The 22924-nt window shown below is 36.0% G+C and overlaps 1 non-coding gene across 1 annotated transcript; it reads right to left on the bottom strand.

The window, feature by feature from the left end:
- Positions 1-5313: 5313 nt before the first annotated feature.
- Positions 5314-5387, bottom strand: TRNAN-GUU (transfer RNA asparagine (anticodon GUU)). The gene has a single exon. It is a non-coding gene; the product is annotated as a tRNA-Asn (tRNA).
- Between the last annotated feature and the right edge of the window lie 17537 nt (positions 5388-22924).

Below are 22924 nucleotides of genomic sequence, written 5' to 3'. Positions count from 1 at the left end.
ATAAAAGGGAATATGACAGGGAGTTGGGCATTAAAATTCCTATGAGAAGGAAAGCAAGACAATGTATCTCTGTCCTCAATGGAAGTAAGTTGGGACAGTGCCACTAGATGTGGGACAGTTTCCTCAGCCCCACAAAGTCTCCAACACAATGGTGATAAAGAAGGAAACATTTTATGAAATCATTAAGGTAGTAAATACCAACGATAATGGGATTTCACTAAACTTGAGGCTAATGGATGTTTTTGAGATGTTATCTCTAAATGTAATCCAGTCCTGTTGGTGTGAGTGGTGTAAATTGTTTTATCATCAAAGGGGAATTATCTCAAATGGTAGAGCGCTCACTTAGCATACAAGAGGTAGCAGGATCGATGCCTGTATTCTCCAGATAAGATTTTGGAACCAAATTTTGCTGCAATATATCAAGTGAAGAATATCATTCCTGACGAAAATTCTTCACTGTTTTAATTTTCTTCTGATGCCCCAGAGGACTGCTGAGTTACATACAGTTATCTTGAAAATTACATGCAAACAATTTGGGGTTGATTCAAAGAGCTGATACACCACATTTCCTGTGAGTAACTGACTATAAGCCACACTTATGGTAGCTCCAAACTTGCAGCAATTTGTTGTAGCCCCATAATGCTGCATAAAAAAGTGATATTGGGTTGCTAGGGGTCCAATTTCAACTGCTGTAACTGGTGTTACTATACTGTTGCATGGTTAACTTACCCCCTTTGTAAATATTTGAATCAACTTCTCAGAATTAACCCAGTGGATCCCAGTATCTGGTATATATTAATACATTTTTCTTATTCTTCTGGCTAAAAGTCACTGTTAATTTTTCGCTTATTCTCTATATCTTCTTAGGACTGATCACTTGTTTTCAATTTGTAAAGTTCTTTCTAGTATTATCTAACACTAGTTGGAAAGCCATGGATGTAGAGTTAGAAAAGTCATAGCTGTTAATTTCCATGTAAGTTTGTGTATTGAGGTAAAATGAAGACAAAGGCCTGGTAAATTTTGTCAAATAAAGAATCCTCCTGCCACAGAATAACAAATACTAAACACGTCTCTGGGTGGGCTTGAACCACCAACCATTTTGTTAATAGCCGAACGCACTATCCAATTGCAGCACAGAGACTCGTGAAATTGCTTTCTAATGGATATTAACAGTAAGGGAAGATGAACCAGCAGAACTGAACTTAAACTGCTTAAAAGTTTCTAACTTGGATCATTTCTTACAAATGGACACTATAATATGAACTTGTGCAAAGTAAGAAATAACAGGATTATACCCTGTGAATTGAGAATTTTGTCAGGGTGTCAAAATATCTTAGTCATGATGGGGGCGAATCAAATCAGTTATAAAAGGGTTGAAATAGGGGGATTTCAGTTAGTCCAAGGATCCAAGTATATGAGAACTTATTTGCAGTGATATGAAAAATTCTGGTGATGTATTCACAATGATAGATGTGCCAAATTGTATTTATAATAAAGATAGAGAATGGTGGAACTGACTTTTTTCAATATAAAGCTATATGGCATTTGGTAGCACTCAAAATATGTGTTATAAATTTGTGGGTATACTTAGGAAAATCAGAAATATAATGAGATAAAAGGGAATATGACAGGGAGTTGGACATTAAAATTTGTATGAGAAGGTAAGTAAGACAATGTATATCTGTCCACAATGGAAGTAAGTTGGGACAGTGCCACCAGATGTGGGACAGTTTCCTCAGCCCCACAAAGTCTCCAACACAATGGTGATATAGAAGGAAACATTTTATGAAATCATTAAGGTACTAAATACCAACGTAAATGGGATTTCACTAAACTTGAGGCTAATGGATGTTTTTGAGATGTTATCTCTAAATGTAATCCAGTCCTCTTGGTGTGAGTGGTGTAAATTGTATTATCATCAAAGGGGAATTAGCTCAAATGGTAGAGCGCTCGCTTAGCATGCGAGAGGTAGCTGGGTCGATGCCTGCATTCTCCAGATAACATTTTGGAACCAAAATTTGCTGCAATATATCAAGTGAAGAATAACATTCCTGACCAAAATTCTTCACTGTTATCATTTTCTTCTAATGCCCCAGAGGACTGCTGAGTTACATATAGTTATCTTGAAAATTACATGCAAACAATTTGGGGTTGATTCAAAGAGCTGATACACAACATTTGCTGTGAGTTTCTGACTTTAAGCCACACTTATGGTAGCTCCAAACTTGCAGCATTTTGTTGCAGCCCCATAATGCTGCATAAAAAAGTGATATCAGGTTGCTAGGGGTCCAATTTCAACTGCTGTAACTGGTGTTACTATACTGTTGCAAGGTTAACTTACCCCCTTTTTTAAATAATTGTATCAACTTCTCAGAATTAACCCAGTGGATCCCAGTATCGGGTATATATTAATAAATTTTTCTTATTCTTCTGGCTAAAAGTCACTGTGAATTTTTAGCTTATTCTCTATATCTTCTTAGGACTGATCACTTGTTTTCAATTTGTAAAGTTCTTTCTAGTATTATCTAACACTAGCTGGAAAGCCATGGATGTAGAGTTAGTAAAGTCATAGCTGTTAATTTCCATGTAAGTTTGTGTATTAAGGTAAAATGAAGACAAATGCCTGGTAAACGTGAAAGTGCTTTCTAATGGATATTTTCAGTAAGGGAAGATAAACCAGCAGAACTGAACTTAAACTGCATAAAAGTTTCTAACTTGGATCATTTCTTACAATATCAAAAATATAATGAGATAAAAGGGAATATGACTGGGAGTTGGGCATTAAAATTCCAATGAGAAGGTAAGTAAGACAATGTATCTCTGTCCACAATGGAAGTAAGTTGGGACAGTGCCACCAGATGTGGGACAGTTTCCTCAGCCCCACAAAGTCTCCAACACAATGGTGATAAAGAAGGAAACATTTTATGAAATCATTAAGGTACTAAATACCAACGTAAATGGGATTTCACTAAACTTGAGGCTAATGGATGTTTTTGAGATGTTATCTCTAAATGTAATCCAGTCCTCTTGGTGTGAGTGGTGTAAATGCTTTTAACATCAAAGGGGAATTAGCTCAAATGGTAGAGTGCTTGCTTAGCATGCGAGAGGTAGTGGGATCGATGCCTGCATTCTCCAGATAATATTTGGGAACCAAAATTTGCTGCAATATATCAAGTGAGGAAAACATTCCTTACCAAAATTCTTCACTGTTTTTATTTTCTTCTGATGCCCCAGAGGAATGCAGAGTTACATATAGTTGTCTTGAAAATTACATGCAAAGAATTTGGGGTTGATTCAAAGAGCTGATACACCACATTTAATGTGAGTAACTGACTATAAGCCACACTTATGGTAGCTCCAAACTTGCACCAATTTGTTGTAGCACCATATGCTGTATAAAAAAGTGATATCGGGTTGCTAGTCGTCCAATTTCAACTGCTGTAACTGGTGTTACTATACTGTTGCAAGGTTAACTTACTCCCTTTGTAAATAATTGAATCAACTTCTCAGAATTAACCCAGTGGATCCCAGTATCTGGTATATATTAATAAATTTTTTCTTATTCTTCTGGCTAAAAGTCACTGTGAATTTTTAGCTTATTCTCTATATCTTCTTAGGACTGATCACTTGTTTTCAATTTGTAAAGTTCTTTCTATTATTATCTAACACTAGTTGGAAAGCCATGGATGTAGAGTTAGTAAAGTCATAGCTGTTAATTTCCATGTAAGTTTGTGTATTGAGGTAAAATGAAGACAAATGTCTGGTAAATTTCGTCAAATAAAGAATTCTCTTGCCACAGAATAACAAATACTAAACACGTCCCTGGGTGGGATGGAACCACCAACCTTTCAGTTAACAGCTGAACGCGCTAACCAATTGCGCCACAGAGACACGTGAAAGTGCTTTATAATGGATATTATCAGTAAGCGAAGATGAACCAGCAGAACTGAACTTAAACTGCTTAAAAGTTTCTAACTTGGATCATTTCTTACAAATGGACACTATAATATGAACTTGTGCAAAGTAAGAAATAACAGGATTATACCCTGTGAATTGAGAATTTTGTCAGAGTGTGAAAATATGTTAGTCATGATGGGGGCGAATCAATCCAGTTATAAAAGGGTTGAAATAGGGGGATTTCAGTTAGTCCAAGGATCCAAGTATATGAGAACTTATTTGCAGTGTCATGAAAAATTCTGGTGATGTATTCACAATGATAGATGTGCCAAATTGTATTTATAATAAAGATAGAAAATGGTGGAACTGAGTTTTTTCAATATAAAGCTATATGGCATTTGCTAGCACTTAAAATATGTGTTTTAAATTTGTGGGTATACTTAGGAATATCAGAAATATAATGAGATAAAAGGGAATATGACAGGGAGTTGGGCATTAAAATTCCAATGAGAAGGTAAGTAAGACAATGTATCTCTGTCCACAATGGAAGTAAGTTGGGACAGTGCCACCAGATGTGGGACAGTTTCCTCAGGCCCACAAAGTCTCCAACACAATGGTGATAAAGAAGGAAACATTTTATGAAATCATTAAGGTACTAAATACCAGCGATAATGGGATTTCACTAAACTTGAGGCTAATGGATGTTTTTGAGATGTTATTTCTAAATGTAATCCAGTCCGCATTCTCCAGATAAGATTTTGGAACCAAAATTTGCTGCAATATATGTGAAGAATAACATTCCTGACCAAAATTCTTCACTGTTTTTATTTTCTTCTGATGCCCCAGAGGAATGCTGAGTTACATATAGTTGTCTTGAAAATTACATGCAAACAATTTGGGGTTGATTCAAAGAGCTGATACACCACATTTCCTGTGAGTAACTGACTATAAGCTACACTTATGGTAGCTCCAAACTTGCACCAATTTGTTGTAGCCCCATAATGCTACATAAAAAAGTGATATCGGATTGCTAGGGGTCCAATTTCAACTGCTGTAACTTGTGTTACTATACTGTTGCAAGATTAACTTACTCCCTTTTTAAATAATTGAATCAACTTCTCAGAATTAACCCAGTGGATCCCAGTATCTGGTATATATTAATACATTTTTCTTATTCTTCTGGCTAAAAGTCACTGTGAATTTTTAGCTTATTCTCTATATCTTCTTAGGACTGATCACTTGTTTTCAATTTGTAAAGTTCTTTCTAGTATTATCTAACACTAGCTGGAAAGCCATGGATGTAGAGTTAGTAAAGTCATAGCTGTTAATTTCCATGTAAGTTTGTGTATTGAGGTAAAATGAAGACAAATGCCTGGTAAATTTTGTCTAATACCACAAAATAACAAACACTAAACACGTCCCTGGGTGGTCTTGAACTACCAACCTTTCGGTTAACAGCCGAACGCGCTAACCAATTGCGCCACAGAGACACGTGAAAGTGCTTTCTAATGGATATTATCAGTAAGGGAAGATGAACCTGCAGAACTGAACTTAAACTGCATAAAAGTTTCTAACGTGGATCATTTCTTACAATATCAAAAATATAATGAGATAAAAGGGAATATGACAGGGAGTTGGGCATTAAAATTCCAATGAGAAGGTAAGTAAGACAATGTATCTCTGTCCACAATGGAAGTAAGTTGGAACAGTGCCACCAGATGTGGGACAGTTTCCTCAGCCCCACAAAGTCTCCAACACAATGGTGATAAAGAAGGAAACATTTTATGAAATCATTAAGGTACTAAATACCAACGATAATGGGATTTCACTAAACTTGAGGCTAATGGATGTTTTTGAGATGTTATCTCTAAATGTAATCCATTCCTCTTGGTGTGAGTGGTGTAATTGCTTTTAACATCAAAGGGGAATTAGCTCAAATGGTAGAGCGCTCGCTTAGCATGTGAGAGGTAACGGGATTGATGCCCGCATTCTCCAGATAAGATTTTGGAACCAAAATTTGCTTCAATATATCAAGTGAAGAATAACATTCGTGACCAAAAATCTTCATTGTTTTAATTTCTTCTGATGCCCCAGAGGAATGCTGAGTTACATATAGCTGTCTTGAAAATTACATGCAAACAATTTGGGGTTGATTCAAAGAGCTGATACACCACATTTCCTGTGAGTACCTGACTATAAGCTTCACTTATGGTAGCTCCAAACTTGCAGCAATTTGTTGTAGCCCCATAATGCTGCATAAAAAAGTGATATCGGGTTGCTAGGGGTCCAATTTCAACTGCTGTAACTGGTGTTACTATACTGTTGCAAGGTTAATTTACCCTCTTTGTAAATAATTGAATCAACTTCTCAGAATTAACCCAGTGGATCCCAGTATCTGGTATATATTAATACATTTTTCTTATTCTTCTGGCTAAAAGTCACTGTGAATTTTTAGCTTATTCTCTATATCTTCTTAGGACTGATCACTTGTTTTCAATTTGAAAAGTTCTTTCTAGTATTATCTAACACTAGCTGGAAAGCCATGGATGTAGAGTTAGTAAAGTCATAGCTGTTAATTTCCATGTAAGTTTGTGTATTCAGGTAAAATGAAGACAAAAGCCTGGTAAATTTTGTCAAATACTGAATCCTCCTGCCACAGAATAACAAATACTAAACACGTCCCTGGGTGGGATGGAACCACCAACCTTTCAGTTAACTGCCGAACGTGCAAACCAACTGCATCAACTAGACACGTGAATGTGCTTATTAATGGATATTATCTGTAAGGGAAGATGAACCAGCAGAACTGAACTTAAACTACTTAAAAGTTTCTAACTTGGATCATTTCTTACAAATGGACACTATAATATGAACTTGTGCAAAGTAAGAAATAACAGGATTATACCCTGTGAATTGAGAATTTTGTCAGGGTGTCAAAATATCTTAGTCATGATGGGGGCGAATCAAACCAGTTATAAAAGGGTTGAAATAGGGGGATCTCAGTTAGTCCAAGGATCCAAAGTATATGAGAACTTATTTGCAGTGTTATGAAAAATTCTGGTGATGTATTCACAATGATAGATGTGCCAAATTGTATTTATAATAAAGATTGAGAATGGTGGAACTGAGCTTTTTCAATATAAAGCTATATGGCATTTGGTAGCACTCAAAATATGTGTTATAAATTTGTGGGTATACTTAGGAATATCAGAAATATAATGAGATAAAAGGGAATATGACAGGGAGTTGGGCATTAAAATTCCTATGAGAAGGAAAGCAAGACAATGTATCTCTGTCCTCAATGGAAGTAAGTTGGGACAGTGCCACTAGATGTGGGACAGTTTCCTCAGCCCCACAAAGTCTCCAACACAATGGTGATAAAGAAGGAAACATTTTATGAAATCATTAAGGTAGTAAATACCAACGATAATGGGATTTCACTAAACTTGAGGCTAATGGATGTTTTTGAGATGTTATCTCTAAATGTAATCCAGTCCTGTTGGTGTGAGTGGTGTAAATTGTTTTATCATCAAAGGGGAATTATCTCAAATGGTAGAGCGCTCACTTAGCATACAAGAGGTAGCAGGATCGATGCCTGTATTCTCCAGATAAGATTTTGGAACCAAATTTTGCTGCAATATATCAAGTGAAGAATATCATTCCTGACCAAAATTCTTCACTGTTTTAATTTTCTTCTGATGCCCCAGAGGACTGCTGAGTTACATACAGTTATCTTGAAAATTACATGCAAACAATTTGGGGTTGATTCAAAGAGCTGATACACCACATTTCCTGTGAGTAACTGACTATAAGCCACACTTATGGTAGCTCCAAACTTGCAGCAATTTGTTGTAGCCCCATAATGCTGCATAAAAAAGTGATATTGGGTTGCTAGGGGTCCAATTTCAACTGCTGTAACTGGTGTTACTATACTGTTGCATGGTTAACTTACCCCCTTTGTAAATATTTGAATCAACTTCTCAGAATTAACCCAGTGGATCCCAGTATCTGGTATATATTAATACATTTTTCTTATTCTTCTGGCTAAAAGTCACTGTTAATTTTTCGCTTATTCTCTATATCTTCTTAGGACTGATCACTTGTTTTCAATTTGTAAAGTTCTTTCTAGTATTATCTAACACTAGTTGGAAAGCCATGGATGTAGAGTTAGAAAAGTCATAGCTGTTAATTTCCATGTAAGTTTGTGTATTGAGGTAAAATGAAGACAAAGGCCTGGTAAATTTTGTCAAATAAAGAATCCTCCTGCCACAGAATAACAAATACTAAACACGTCTCTGGGTGGGCTTGAACCACCAACCATTTTGTTAATAGCCGAACGCACTATCCAATTGCAGCACAGAGACTCGTGAAATTGCTTTCTAATGGATATTAACAGTAAGGGAAGATGAACCAGCAGAACTGAACTTAAACTGCTTAAAAGTTTCTAACTTGGATCATTTCTTACAAATGGACACTATAATATGAACTTGTGCAAAGTAAGAAATAACAGGATTATACCCTGTGAATTGAGAATTTTGTCAGGGTGTCAAAATATCTTAGTCATGATGGGGGCGAATCAAATCAGTTATAAAAGGGTTGAAATAGGGGGATTTCAGTTAGTCCAAGGATCCAAGTATATGAGAACTTATTTGCAGTGATATGAAAAATTCTGGTGATGTATTCACAATGATAGATGTGCCAAATTGTATTTATAATAAAGATAGAGAATGGTGGAACTGACTTTTTTCAATATAAAGCTATATGGCATTTGGTAGCACTCAAAATATGTGTTATAAATTTGTGGGTATACTTAGGAAAATCAGAAATATAATGAGATAAAAGGGAATATGACAGGGAGTTGGACATTAAAATTTGTATGAGAAGGTAAGTAAGACAATGTATATCTGTCCACAATGGAAGTAAGTTGGGACAGTGCCACCAGATGTGGGACAGTTTCCTCAGCCCCACAAAGTCTCCAACACAATGGTGATATAGAAGGAAACATTTTATGAAATCATTAAGGTACTAAATACCAACGTAAATGGGATTTCACTAAACTTGAGGCTAATGGATGTTTTTGAGATGTTATCTCTAAATGTAATCCAGTCCTCTTGGTGTGAGTGGTGTAAATTGTATTATCATCAAAGGGGAATTAGCTCAAATGGTAGAGCGCTCGCTTAGCATGCGAGAGGTAGCTGGATCGATGCCTGCATTCTCCAGATAACATTTTGGAACCAAAATTTGCTGCAATATATCAAGTGAAGAATAACATTCCTGACCAAAATTCTTCACTGTTATCATTTTCTTCTAATGCCCCAGAGGACTGCTGAGTTACATATAGTTATCTTGAAAATTACATGCAAACAATTTGGGGTTGATTCAAAGAGCTGATACACAACATTTGCTGTGAGTTTCTGACTTTAAGCCACACTTATGGTAGCTCCAAACTTGCAGCATTTTGTTGCAGCCCCATAATGCTGCATAAAAAAGTGATATCAGGTTGCTAGGGGTCCAATTTCAACTGCTGTAACTGGTGTTACTATACTGTTGCAAGGTTAACTTACCCCCTTTTTTAAATAATTGTATCAACTTCTCAGAATTAACCCAGTGGATCCCAGTATCGGGTATATATTAATAAATTTTTCTTATTCTTCTGGCTAAAAGTCACTGTGAATTTTTAGCTTATTCTCTATATCTTCTTAGGACTGATCACTTGTTTTCAATTTGTAAAGTTCTTTCTAGTATTATCTAACACTAGCTGGAAAGCCATGGATGTAGAGTTAGTAAAGTCATAGCTGTTAATTTCCATGTAAGTTTGTGTATTAAGGTAAAATGAAGACAAATGCCTGGTAAACGTGAAAGTGCTTTCTAATGGATATTTTCAGTAAGGGAAGATAAACCAGCAGAACTGAACTTAAACTGCATAAAAGTTTCTAACTTGGATCATTTCTTACAATATCAAAAATATAATGAGATAAAAGGGAATATGACTGGGAGTTGGGCATTAAAATTCCAATGAGAAGGTAAGTAAGACAATGTATCTCTGTCCACAATGGAAGTAAGTTGGGACAGTGCCACCAGATGTGGGACAGTTTCCTCAGCCCCACAAAGTCTCCAACACAATGGTGATAAAGAAGGAAACATTTTATGAAATCATTAAGGTACTAAATACCAACGTAAATGGGATTTCACTAAACTTGAGGCTAATGGATGTTTTTGAGATGTTATCTCTAAATGTAATCCAGTCCTCTTGGTGTGAGTGGTGTAAATGCTTTTAACATCTAAGGGGAATTAGCTCAAATGGTAGAGTGCTTGCTTAGCATGCGAGAGGTAGTGGGATCGATGCCTGCATTCTCCAGATAATATTTGGGAACCAAAATTTGCTGCAATATATCAAGTGAAGAAAACATTCCTTACCAAAATTCTTCACTGTTTTTATTTTCTTCTGATGCCCCAGAGGAATGCAGAGTTACATATAGTTGTCTTGAAAATTACATGCAAAGAATTTGGGGTTGATTCAAAGAGCTGATACACCACATTTAATGTGAGTAACTGACTATAAGCCACACTTATGGTAGCTCCAAACTTGCACCAATTTGTTGTAGCACCATATGCTGTATAAAAAAGTGATATCGGGTTGCTAGTCGTCCAATTTCAACTGCTGTAACTGGTGTTACTATACTGTTGCAAGGTTAACTTACTCCCTTTGTAAATAATTGAATCAACTTCTCAGAATTAACCCAGTGGATCCCAGTATCTGGTATATATTAATAAATTTTTTCTTATTCTTCTGGCTAAAAGTCACTGTGAATTTTTAGCTTATTCTCTATATCTTCTTAGGACTGATCACTTGTTTTCAATTTGTAAAGTTCTTTCTATTATTATCTAACACTAGTTGGAAAGCCATGGATGTAGAGTTAGTAAAGTCATAGCTGTTAATTTCCATGTAAGTTTGTGTATTGAGGTAAAATGAAGACAAATGTCTGGTAAATTTCGTCAAATAAAGAATCCTCCTGCCACAGAATAACAAATACTAAACACGTCCTTGGGCTGGCTTGAACCACCATCCATTCTGTTAACAGCCGAATGCACTAACGAATTGCGCCACAGAGACAAGTGAAAGTGATTTCTAATGGATATTATCAGTAAGGGAAGATGAACAAGCAGAACTGAACTTAAACTACTTATGAGTTTCTAACTTGGATCATTTCTTACAAATGGACACTATAATATGAACTTGTGCAAAGTAAGAAATAACAGGATTATACCCTGTGAATTGAGAATTTTGTCAGGGTGTCAAAATATCTTAGTCATGATGGGGGCGAATCAAACCAGTTATAAAAGGGTTGAAATAGGGGGATTTCAGTTAGTCCAAGGATCCAAGTATATGAGAACTTAATTGCAGTGTTATGAAAAATTCTGGTGATGTATTCACAATGATAGATGTGTAAAATTGTATTTATAATAAAGATAGAGAATGGTGGAACTGAGATTTTTCAATATAAAGCTATATGGCATTTGGTAGCACTCAAAATATGTGTTATAAATTTGTGGGTATACTTAGGAATATCAGAAATATAATGAGATAAAAGGGAATATGACAGGGAGTTGGGCATTAAAATTCCTATGAGAAGGAAAGCAAGACAATGTATCTCTGTCCACAATGGAAGTAAGTTGGGACAGTGCCACCAGATGTGGGACAGTTTCCTCAACCCCACAAAGTCTCCAACACAATGGTGATAAAGAAGGAAACATTTTATGAAATCATTAAGGTACTAAATACCAACAATAATGGGATTTCACTAAACTTAAGGCTATTGGATGTTTTTGAGTTGTTATCGCTAAATGTAATCCAGTCCTCTTGGTGTGAGTGGTGTAAATGGTTTTAACATCAAAGGGGAATTATCTCAAATGGTGGAGCACTCGCTTAGCATGCGAGAGGTAATGGGATCGATGCCCGCATTCTCCACATAAGATTTTGGAACCAAAATTTGCTGCAATATATCAAGTGAAGAATAACATTCCTGACCAAAATTCTTCACTGTTTTTATTTTCTTCTGATGCCACAGAGGAATGCTCAGTTACATATAGTTGTCTTGAAATTGACATGCAAACAATTTGGGGTTGATTCAAAGAGCTGATACACCACATTTCCTGTGAGTAACTGACTATAAGCCACACTTATGGTAGCTCCAAACTTGCAGCAATTTGTTGTAGCCCCATAATGCTGCATAAAAATGTGATATTGGGTTGCTAGGGGTCCAATTTCATCTGCTGTAACTTGTGTTACTATACTGTTGCAAGGATAACTTACCCCCTTTGTAAATAATTGAATCAACTTCTCAGAATTAACCCAGTGGATCCCAGTATATGGTATATATTAATACATTTTTTTTATTCTTCTGGCTAAAAGTCACTGTGAATTTTTAGCTTATTCTCTATATCCTCTAAGGACTGATCACTTGTTTTCAATTTGTAAAGTTCTTTCTAGTATTATGTAACACTAGCTGGAAAGCCATGGATGTCGAGTTAGTAAAGTCATAGCTGTTAATTTCCATGTAAGTTTGTGTATTGAGGTAAAATGAAGACAAATGCCTGGTAAATTTTGTCAAATACAGAATCCTCCTGCCACAGAATAACAAATACTGAACACATCCTTGGGTGGGATTGAACCACCAACCTTTCGGTTAACAGCCGAACGCACTAACCAATTGCGCCACAGAGACACGTGAAAGTGCTTTCTAATGGATATTATCAGTAAGGGAAGATGAACCAGCAGAACTGAACTTAAACTACTTAAAAGTTTCTTTCTTGGATCATTTCTTACAAATGGACACTATAATATGAACTTGTGCAAAGTAAGAAATAACAGGATTATACCCTGTGAATTGAGAATTTTGTCAGGGTGTCAAAATATCTTAGTCATGATGGGGGCGAATCAAACCAGTTATAAAAGGGTTGAAATAGGGGGATTTCAGTTAGTCCAAGGATCCTAGTATATGAGAACTTATTTGCAGTGTTATGAAAAATTCTGGTGATGTATTCACAATGATAGATGTGCCAAATTGTATTTACAATAAAGATAGAGAATGGTGGAACTGAGTTTTTTCAATAAAAAGCTAAATGGCATTTGGTAGCACTCAAAATATGTCTTAAAAATTTGTGGGTATACTTAGGAATATCAGAAATATAATGAGATAAAAGGGAATATGACAGGGAGCTTGGCATTAAAATTCCTATGAGAAGGAAAGAAAGAAAATGTATCTCTGTCCTCAATTGAAGTAAGTTGGGACAGTGCCACCAGATGTGGGACAGTTTCCTCAGCCCCACAAAGTCTCCAACACAATGGTGATAAAGAAGGAAACATTTTATGAAATCATTAAGGTACTAAATGCCAACGATAATGGGATTTCACTAAACTTGAGGCTAAAGGATGTTTTTGAGATGTTAGCTCTAAATGTAATCCAGTCCTCTTTGTGTGAGTGGTGTAAATGGTTTTAACATCAAAGGGGAATTAGCTCAAATGGTAGAGCGCTCACTTAGCATGCGAGAGGTAACGGGATTGATGCCCTCATTCTCCAGATAAGATTTTGGAACCAAAATTTGCTTCAATATATCAAGTGAAGAATAACATTCCTGACCAAAATTCTTCACTGTTTTTATTTTCTTCTGATGCCACAGAGGAATGCTGAGTTACATATAGTTGTCTTTAAAATTACATGCAAACAATTTGGGGATGATTCAAAGAGCTGATACATCACATTTCCTGTGAGTAACTGACTATAAGCCACACTTATGGTAGCTCCAAACTTGCACCAATTTGTTGTAGACCCATAATGCTGCATAAAATATTGATATTGGGTTGCTAGGGGTCCAATTTCATCTGCTGTAACTGGTGTTACTATACTGTTGCAAGGTTAACTTATCCCCTTTGTAAATAATTGAATCAACTTCTCAGAATTAACCCAGTGGATCCCAGTATCTGGTATATATTAATACATTTTTCTTATTCTTCTGGCTAAAAGTCACTGTGAATTTTTAGCTTATTCTCTATATCTTCTTAGGACTGATCACTTGTTTTCAATTTGTAAAGTTCTTTCTAGTATTATCTAACACTAGCTGGAAAGCCATGGATGTAGAGTTAGTAAAGTCATAGCTGTTAATTTCCATGTAAGTTTGTGTATTGAGGTAAAATGAAGACAAATGCCTGGTAAATTTTGTCAAATACAGAATCCTCCTGCCACAGAATAACAAACACTAAACACGTCCTTGGGTGGGCTTGAACCAACAACCTTTCAGTAAACAGCCGAACGCACTAACCAATTGCGCCACAGAGACACAAGAAAGTTTTTTCTAATAGATATTATCAGTAAGGGAAGATGAACCAGCAGAACTGAACTTAAACTACTTAAAAGTTTCTTTCTTGGATCATTTCTTACAAATGGACACTATAATATGAACTTGTGCAAAGTAAGAAATAACAGGATTATACCATGTGAATTGAGAATTTTGTCAGGGTGTCAAAATATCTTAGTCATGATGGAGGCGAATCAAACCAGTTATAAAAGGGTTGAAATAGGGGGATTTCAGTTAGTCCAAGAATCCAAATATATGAGAACTTATTTGCAGTGTTATGAAAAATTCGGGTGATGTATTCACAATGATAGATGTGCCAAATTGTATTTACAATAAAGATAGAGACTGGTGGAACTGAGTTTTTTCAATAAAAAGCTATAAGGCATTTGGTAGCACTCAAAATATGTCTTATAAATTTGTGGGTATACTTAGGAATATCAGAAATATAATGAGATAAAAGGGAATATGACAGGGAGCTTGGCATTAAAATTCCTATGAGAAGGAAAGCAAGACAATGTATCTCTGTCCTCAATGGAAGTAAGTTGGGACAGTGCCACCAGATGTGGGACAGTTTCCTCAGCCCCACAAAGTCTCCAACACAATGGTGATAAAGAAGGAAACATTTTATGAAATCATTAAGGTACTAAATGCCAACGATAATGGGATTTCACTAAACTTGAGGCTAATGGATGTTTTTGAGATGTTATCTCTAAATGTAATCCAGTCCTCTTGGTGTGAGTTGTGTAATTGGTTTTTACATCAAAGGGGAATTAGCTCAAATGGTGGAGCACTCGCTTAGCATGCGAGAGGTAACGGGATCGATGCCCGCATTCTCCACATTAGATTTTGGAATCAGAATTTCCTGCAATATATCAAGTGAAGAATAACATTCCTGACCAAAATTCTTCACTGTTTTCATTTTCTTCTGATGCCCCAGAGGAATGCTGAGTTACATATAGTTGTCTTGAAAATTACATGCAAACAATTTGGGGATGATTCAAAGAGCTGATACATCACATTTCCTGTGATTAACTGACTATAAGCCACACTTATGGTAGCTCCAAACTTGCAGCAATTTGTGGTAGTCCCATAATGCTGCATAAAAAATTGATATTGGGTTGCTAGGGGACCAATTTCATCTGCTGTAACTGGTGTTACTATACTGTTGCAAGGTTAACTTACCCCCGTTGTAAATAATTGAATCAACTTCTCAGAATTAACCCAGTGGATCCCAGTATCTGGTATATATTAATACATTTTTCTTATTCTTCTGGCTAAAAGTCACTGTGAATTTTAGCTTATTCTCTATATCTTCTTAGGACTGATCACTTGTTTTCAATTTGTAAAGTTCTTTCTAGTATTATCTAACACTAGCTGGAAAGCCATGGATGTTGAGTTAGTAAAGTCATAGCTGTTAATTTCCATGTAAGTTTGTGTATTGAGGTAAAATGAAGACAAATGCCTGGTAAATTTTGTCAAATACAGAATCCTCCTGCCACAGAATAACAAACACTAAACACGTCCTTGGGTGGGCTTGAACCACCAACCTTTCAGTTAACAGCCGAACGCTCTAACCAATTGCACCACAGAGACACGTGAAAGTTTTTTAAATGGATATTATCAGTAAGGGAAGATGAACCAGCAGAACTGAACTTAAACTACTTAAAAGTTTCTTTCTTGGATCATTTCTTACAAATGGACACTATAATATGAACTTGTGCAAAGTAAGAAATAACAGGATTATACCCTGTGAATTGAGAATTTTGTCAGGGTGTCAAAATATCTTAGTCATGATGGGGGCGAATCAAACCAGTTATAAAAGGGTTGAAATAGGGGGATTTCAGTTAGTCCAAGGATCCAAGTATATGAGAACTTATTTGCAGTGTTATGAAAAATTCTGGTGATGTATTCACAATGATAGATGTCCCAAATTGTATTTACAATAAAGATAGAGAATGGTGGAACTGAGTTTTTTCAATAAAAAGCTATATGGCATTTGGTAGCACTCAAAATATGTCCCTTTTATAATGAGATAAAAGGGAATATGACAGGGAGCTTGGCATTAAAATTCCTATGAGAAGGAAAGCAAGACAATGTATCTCTGTCCTCAATGGAAGTAAGTTGGGACAGTGCCACCAGATGTGGGACAGTTTCCTCAGCCCCACAAAGTCTCCAACACAATGGTGATAAGAAGGAAACATTTTATGAAATCATTAAGGTACTAAATGCCAACGATAATGGGATTTCACTAAACTTGAGGCTAATGGATGTTTTTGAGATGTTATCTCTAAATGTATTCCAGTCCTCTTGGTGTGAGTGGTGTAAATGGTTTTAACATCAAAGGGGAATTAGCTCAAATGGTAGAGCGCTCACTTAGCATGCGAGAGGTAACGGGATTGATGCCCTCATTCTCCACATAAGATTTTGGAACCAAAATTTGCTGCAATATATCAAGTGAAGAATAACATTCCTGACCAAAATTCTTCACTGTTTTCATTTTCTTCTGATGCCCCAGAGGAATGCTGAGTTACATATAGTTGTCTTGAAAATTACATGCAAACAATTTGGGGATGATTCAAAGAGCTGATACATCACATTTCCTGTGAGTAACTGACTATAAGCCACACTTATGGTAGCTCCAAACTTGCAGCAATTTGTTGTAGCCCCATAATGCTGCATAAAAAATTGATTTTGGGATGCTAGGGTTCCAATTTCATCTGCTGTAACTGGTGTTACTATACTGTTGCAAGGTTAACTTATCCCCTTTGTAAATAATTTAATCAACTTCTCAGAATTAACCCAGTGGATCCCAGTATCTGGTATATATTAATACATTTTTCTTATTCTTCTGGCTAAAAGTCACTGTGAATTTTTAGCTTATTCTCTATATCTTCTTAGGACTGATCACTTGTTTTCAATTTGTAAAGTTCTTTCTAGTATTATCTAACACTAGCTGGAAAGCCATGGATGTAGAGTTAGTAAAGTCATAGCTGTTAATTTCCATGCAAGTTTGTGTATTGAGGTAAAATGAAGACAAATGCCTGGTAAATTTTGTCAAATACAGAATCCTCCTGCCACAGAATAACAAATACTAAACACATCCTTGGGTGGGCTTAAACCACCAACCTTTCGGTTAACAGCCGAACGCACTAACCAATTCCACCACAGAGACACGTGAAAGTGCTTTCTAATGGATATTATCAGTAAGGCAAGATGAACCAGCAGAACTGAACTTAAACTACTTAAAAGTTTCTTTCTTGGATCATTTCTTACAAATGGACACTATAATATGAACTTGTGCAAAGTAAGAAATAACAGGATTATACCCTGTGAATTGAGAATTTTGTCAGGGTGTCAAAATATCTTAGTCATGATGGGGGCGAATCAAACCAGTTATAAAAGGGTTGAAATAGAGGGATTTCAGTTAGTCCAAGGATCCAAGTATATGAGAACTTATTTGCAGTGTTATGAAAAATTCTGGTGATGTATTCACAATGATAGATGTGCCAAATTGTATTTATAATAAAGATAGAGAATGGTGGAACTGAGTTTTTTCAATAAAAAGCTATAAGGCATTTGGTAGCACTCAAAATATGTCTTATATATTTGTGGGTATACTTAGGATTATCAGAAATATAATGAGATAAAAGGGAATATGACAGGGAGCTTGGCATTAAAATTCCTATGAGAAGGAAAGCTAGACAATGTATCTCTGTCCTCATTGGAAGTAAGTTGGGACAGTGCCACCAGATGTGGGACAGTTTCCTCAGCCGCACAAAGTCTCCAACACAATGGTGATAAAGAAGGAAACATTTTATGAAATCATTAAGGTACTAAATGCCAACGATAATGGGATTTCACTAAACTTGAGGCTAATGGATGTTTTTGAGATGTTATCTCTAAATGTAATCCAGTCCTCTTGGTGTGAGTGGTGTAAATGGTTTTAACATCAAAGGGGAATTAGCTCAAATGGTGGAGCACTCGCTTAGCATGCGAGAGGTAACGGGATCGGTGCCCGCATTCTCCACATAAGATTTTGGAAACAAAATTTGCTGCAATATATCAAGTGAAGAATAACATTCCTGACCAAAATTCTTCACTGTTTTCATTTTCTTCTGATGCCCCAGAGGAATGCTAAGTTACAAATAGTTGTCTTGAAAATTACATGCAAACAATTTGGGGATGATTCAAAGAGCTGATACATCACATTTCCTGAGAGTAACTGACTATAAGCCACACTTATGGTAGCTCCAAACTTGCAGCAATTTGTTGTAGCCCCATAATGCTGCATAAAAAAATTGATTTTGGGATGCTAGTGGTCCAATTTCATCTGCTGTAACTGGTGTTACTATACTGTTGCAAGGTTAACTTATCCCCTTTGTAAATAATTGAATCAACTTCTCAGAATTAACCCAGTGGATCCCAGTATCTGGTATATATTAATACATTTTTCTTATTCTTCTGGCTAAAAGTCACTGTGAATTTTTAGCTTACTCTCTATATCTTCTTAGGACTGATCACTTGTTTTCAATTTGTAAAGTTCTTTCTAGTATTATCTAACACTAGCTGGAAAGCAATGGATGTAGAGTTAGTAAAGTCATAGCTGTTAATTTCCATGTAAGTTTGAGTATTGAGGTAAAATGAAGACAAATGCCTGGTAAATTTTGTCAAATACAGAATCCTCCTGCCACAGAATAACAAAAACTAAACACATCCTTGGGTGGGCTTGAACCACTAACCTTTCGGTTAACAGCCGAACGCACAAACCAATTGCGCCACAGAGACACGTGAAAGTGCTTTCTAATGGATATTATCAGTAAGGCAAGATGAACCAGCAGAACTGAACTTAAACTACTTAAAAGTTTCTTTCTTGGATCATTTCTTACAAATGGACACTATAATATTAACTTGTGCAAAGTAAGAAATAACAGGATTATACCCTGTGAATTGAGAATTTTGTCAGGGTGTCAAAATATCTTAGTCATGATGGGCGCGAATCAAACCAGTTATAAAAGGGTTGAAATAGGGGGATTTCAGTTAGTCCAAGGATCCAAGTATATGAGAACTTATTTGCAGTGTTATGAAAAATTCTGGTGATGTATTCACAATGATAGATGTGCCAAATTGTATTTACAATAAAGATAGAGAATGGTGGAACTGGGTTTTTTCAATAAAAAGCTATATGGCATTTGGTAGCACTCAAAATATGTCTTATAAATTTGTGGGTATACTTAGGAATATCAGAAATATAATGAGATAAAAGGGAATATGACAGGGAGCTTGGCATTAAAATTCCTATGAGAAGGAAAGCAAGACAATGTATCTCTGTCCTCAATGGAAGTAAGTTGGGACAGTGCCACCAGATGTGGGACAGTTTCCTCAGCCCCACAAAGTCTCCAACACAATGGTGATAAGAAGGAAACATTTTATGAAATCATTAAGGTACTAAATGCCAACGATAATGGGATTTCACTAAACTTGAGGCTAATGGATGTTTTTGAGATGTTATCTCTAAATGTAATCCAGTCCTCTTGGTGTGAGTGGTGTAAATGGTTTTAAAATCAAAGGGGAATTAGCTCAAATGGTAGAGTGCTCACTTAGCATGCGAGAGGTAACGGGATTGATGCCCTCATTCTCCACATAAGATTTTAGAACCAAAATTTGCTGCAATATATCAAGTGAAGAATAACATTCCTGACCAAAATTCTTCACTGTTTTTATTTTCTTCTGATGCCACAGAGGAATGCTCAGTTACATATAGTTGTCTTGAAATTGACATACAAACAATTTGGGGTTGATTCAATGAGCTTATACACCACATTTCCTGTGAGAAACTGACTATAAGCTTCACTTATGGTAGCTCCAAACTTGCAGCAATTTGTTGTAGCCCCATAATGCTGCATAAAAAAGTGATATCGGGTTGCTAGGGGTCCTATTTCAACTGCTGTAACTGGTGTTACTATACTGTTGCAAGGCTAACTTACCCCCTTTGTAAATAATTGAATCAACTTCTCAGAATTAACCCAGTGGATCCCAGTATCTGGTATATATTAATACATTTTTCTTATTCTTCTGGCTAAAAGTCACTGTGAATTTTTAGCTTATTCTCTATATCTTCTTAGGACTGATCACTTGTTTTCAATTTGTAAAGTTCTTTCTAGTATTATCTAACACTAGCTGGAAAGCCATGGATGTAGAGTTAGTAAAGTCATAGCTGTTAATTTCCATGTAAGTTTGTGTATTGAGGTAAAATGAAGACAAATGCCTGGTAAATTTTGTCAAATACAGAATCCTCCTGCCACAGAATAACAAATACTAAACACATCCTTGGGTGGGCTTGAACCACCAACCTTTCGGTTAACAGCCGAACGCACGAACCAATTGCGCCACAGAGACAAGTGAAAGTGCTTTCTAATGGATATTATCAGTAAGGCAAGATGAACCAGCAGAACTGAACTTAAACTACTTAAAAGTTTCTTTCTTGGATCATTTCTTACAAATGGACACTATAATATGAACTTGTGCAAAGTAAGAAATAACAGGATTATACCCTGTGAATTGAGAATTTTGTCAGGGTGTCAACATATCTTAGTCATGATGGGGGCGAATCAAACCAGTTATAAAAGGGTTGAAATAGGGGGATTTCAGTTAGTCCAAGGATCCAAGCATATGAGAACTTATTTGCAGTGTTATGAAACATTCTGGTGATGTATTCACAATGATAGATGTGCCAAATTGTATTTACAATAAAGATAGAGAATGGTGGAACTGAGTTTTTTCAATAAAAAGCTATAAGGCATTTGGTAGCACTCAAAATATGTCTTATATATTTGTGGGTATACTTAGGATTATCAGAAATATAATGAGATAAAAGGGAATATGACAGGGAGCTTGGCATTAAAATTTATATGAGAAGGAAAGCTAGACAATGTATCTCTGTCCTCATTGGAAGTAAGTTGGGACAGTGCCACCAGATGTGGGACAGTTTCCTCAGCCACACAAAGTCTCCAACACAATGGTGATAAAGAAGGAAACATTTTATGAAATCATTAAGGTACTAAATGCCAACGATAATGGGATTTCACTAAACTTGAGGCTAATGGATGTTTTTGAGATGTTATCTCTAAATGTAATCCAGTCCTCTTGGTGTAAGTGGTGTAAATGGTTTTAACATCAAAGGGGAATTAGCTCAAATGGTGGAGCACTCGCTTAGCATGCGAGAGGTAACGGGATCGGTGCCCGCATTCTCCACATAAGATTTTGGAAACAAAATTTGCTGCAATATATCAAGTGAAGAATAACATTTCTGACCAAAATTCTTCACTGTTTTCATTTTCTTCTGATGCCCCAGAGGAATGCTGAGTTACATATAGTTGTCTTGAAAATTACATGCAAACAATTTGGGGATGATTCAAAGAGCTGATACATCACATTTCCTGTGAGTAACTGACTATAAGCCACACTTATGGTAGCTCCAAACTTGCAGCAATTTGTTGTAGCCCCATAATGCTGCATAAAAAATTGATTTTGGGATGCTAGGGTTCCAATTTCATCTGCTGTAACTGGTGTTACTATACTGTTGCAAGGTTAACTTATCCCCTTTGTAAATAATTTAATCAACTTCTCAGAATTAACCCAGTGGATCCCAGTATCTGGTATATATTAATACATTTTTCTTATTCTTCTGGCTAAAAGTCACTGTGAATTTTTAGCTTATTCTCTATATCTTCTTAGGACTGATCACTTGTTTTCAATTTGTAAAGTTCTTTCTAGTATTATCTAACACTAGCTGGAAAGCCATGGATGTAGAGTTAGTAAAGTCATAGCTGTTAATTTCCATGCAAGTTTGTGTATTGAGGTAAAATGAAGACAAATGCCTGGTAAATTTTGTCAAATACAGAATCCTCCTGCCACAGAATAACAAATACTAAACACATCCTTGGGTGGGCTTGAACCACCAACCTTTCGGTTAACAGCCGAACGCACTAACCAATTCCACCACAGAGACACGTGAAAGTGCTTTCTAATGGATATTATCAGTAAGGCAAGATGAACCAGCAGAACTGAACTTAAACTACTTAAAAGTTTCTTTCTTGGATCATTTCTTACAAATGGACACTATAATATGAACTTGTGCAAAGTAAGAAATAACAGGATTATACCCTGTGAATTGAGAATTTTGTCAGGGTGTCAAAATATCTTAGTCATGATGGGGGCAAATCAAACCAGTTATAAAAGGGTTGAAATAGGGGGATTTCAGTTAGTCCAAGGATCCAAGTATATGAGAACTTATTTGCAGTGTTATGAAAAATTCTGGTGATGTATTCACAATGATAGATGTGCCAAATTGTATTTACAATAAAGATAGAGAATGGTGGAACTGAGTTTTTTCAATAAAAAGCTATAAGGCATTTGGTAGCACTCAAAATATGTCTTATATATTTGTGGGTATACTTAGGATTATCAGAAATATAATGAGATAAAAGGGAATATGACAGGGAGCTTGGCATTAAAATTCCTATGAGAAGGAAAGCTAGACAATGTATCTCTGTCCTCATTGGAAGTAAGTTGGGACAGTGCCACCAGATGTGGGACAGTTTCCTCAGCCGCACAAAGTCTCCAACACAATGGTGATAAAGAAGGAAACATTTTATGAAATCATTAAGGTACT

This window comes from Taudactylus pleione, unplaced genomic scaffold (assembly GCF_031769625.1).
Source record: "Taudactylus pleione unplaced genomic scaffold, aTauple2 ptg000174l, whole genome shotgun sequence".
NCBI classification, from domain to species: Eukaryota; Metazoa; Chordata; class Amphibia; order Anura; family Myobatrachidae; genus Taudactylus; species Taudactylus pleione.
Note: the sequence above shows the minus strand (reverse complement) of the source record. Positions and strands in the feature narration are given on the sequence as shown.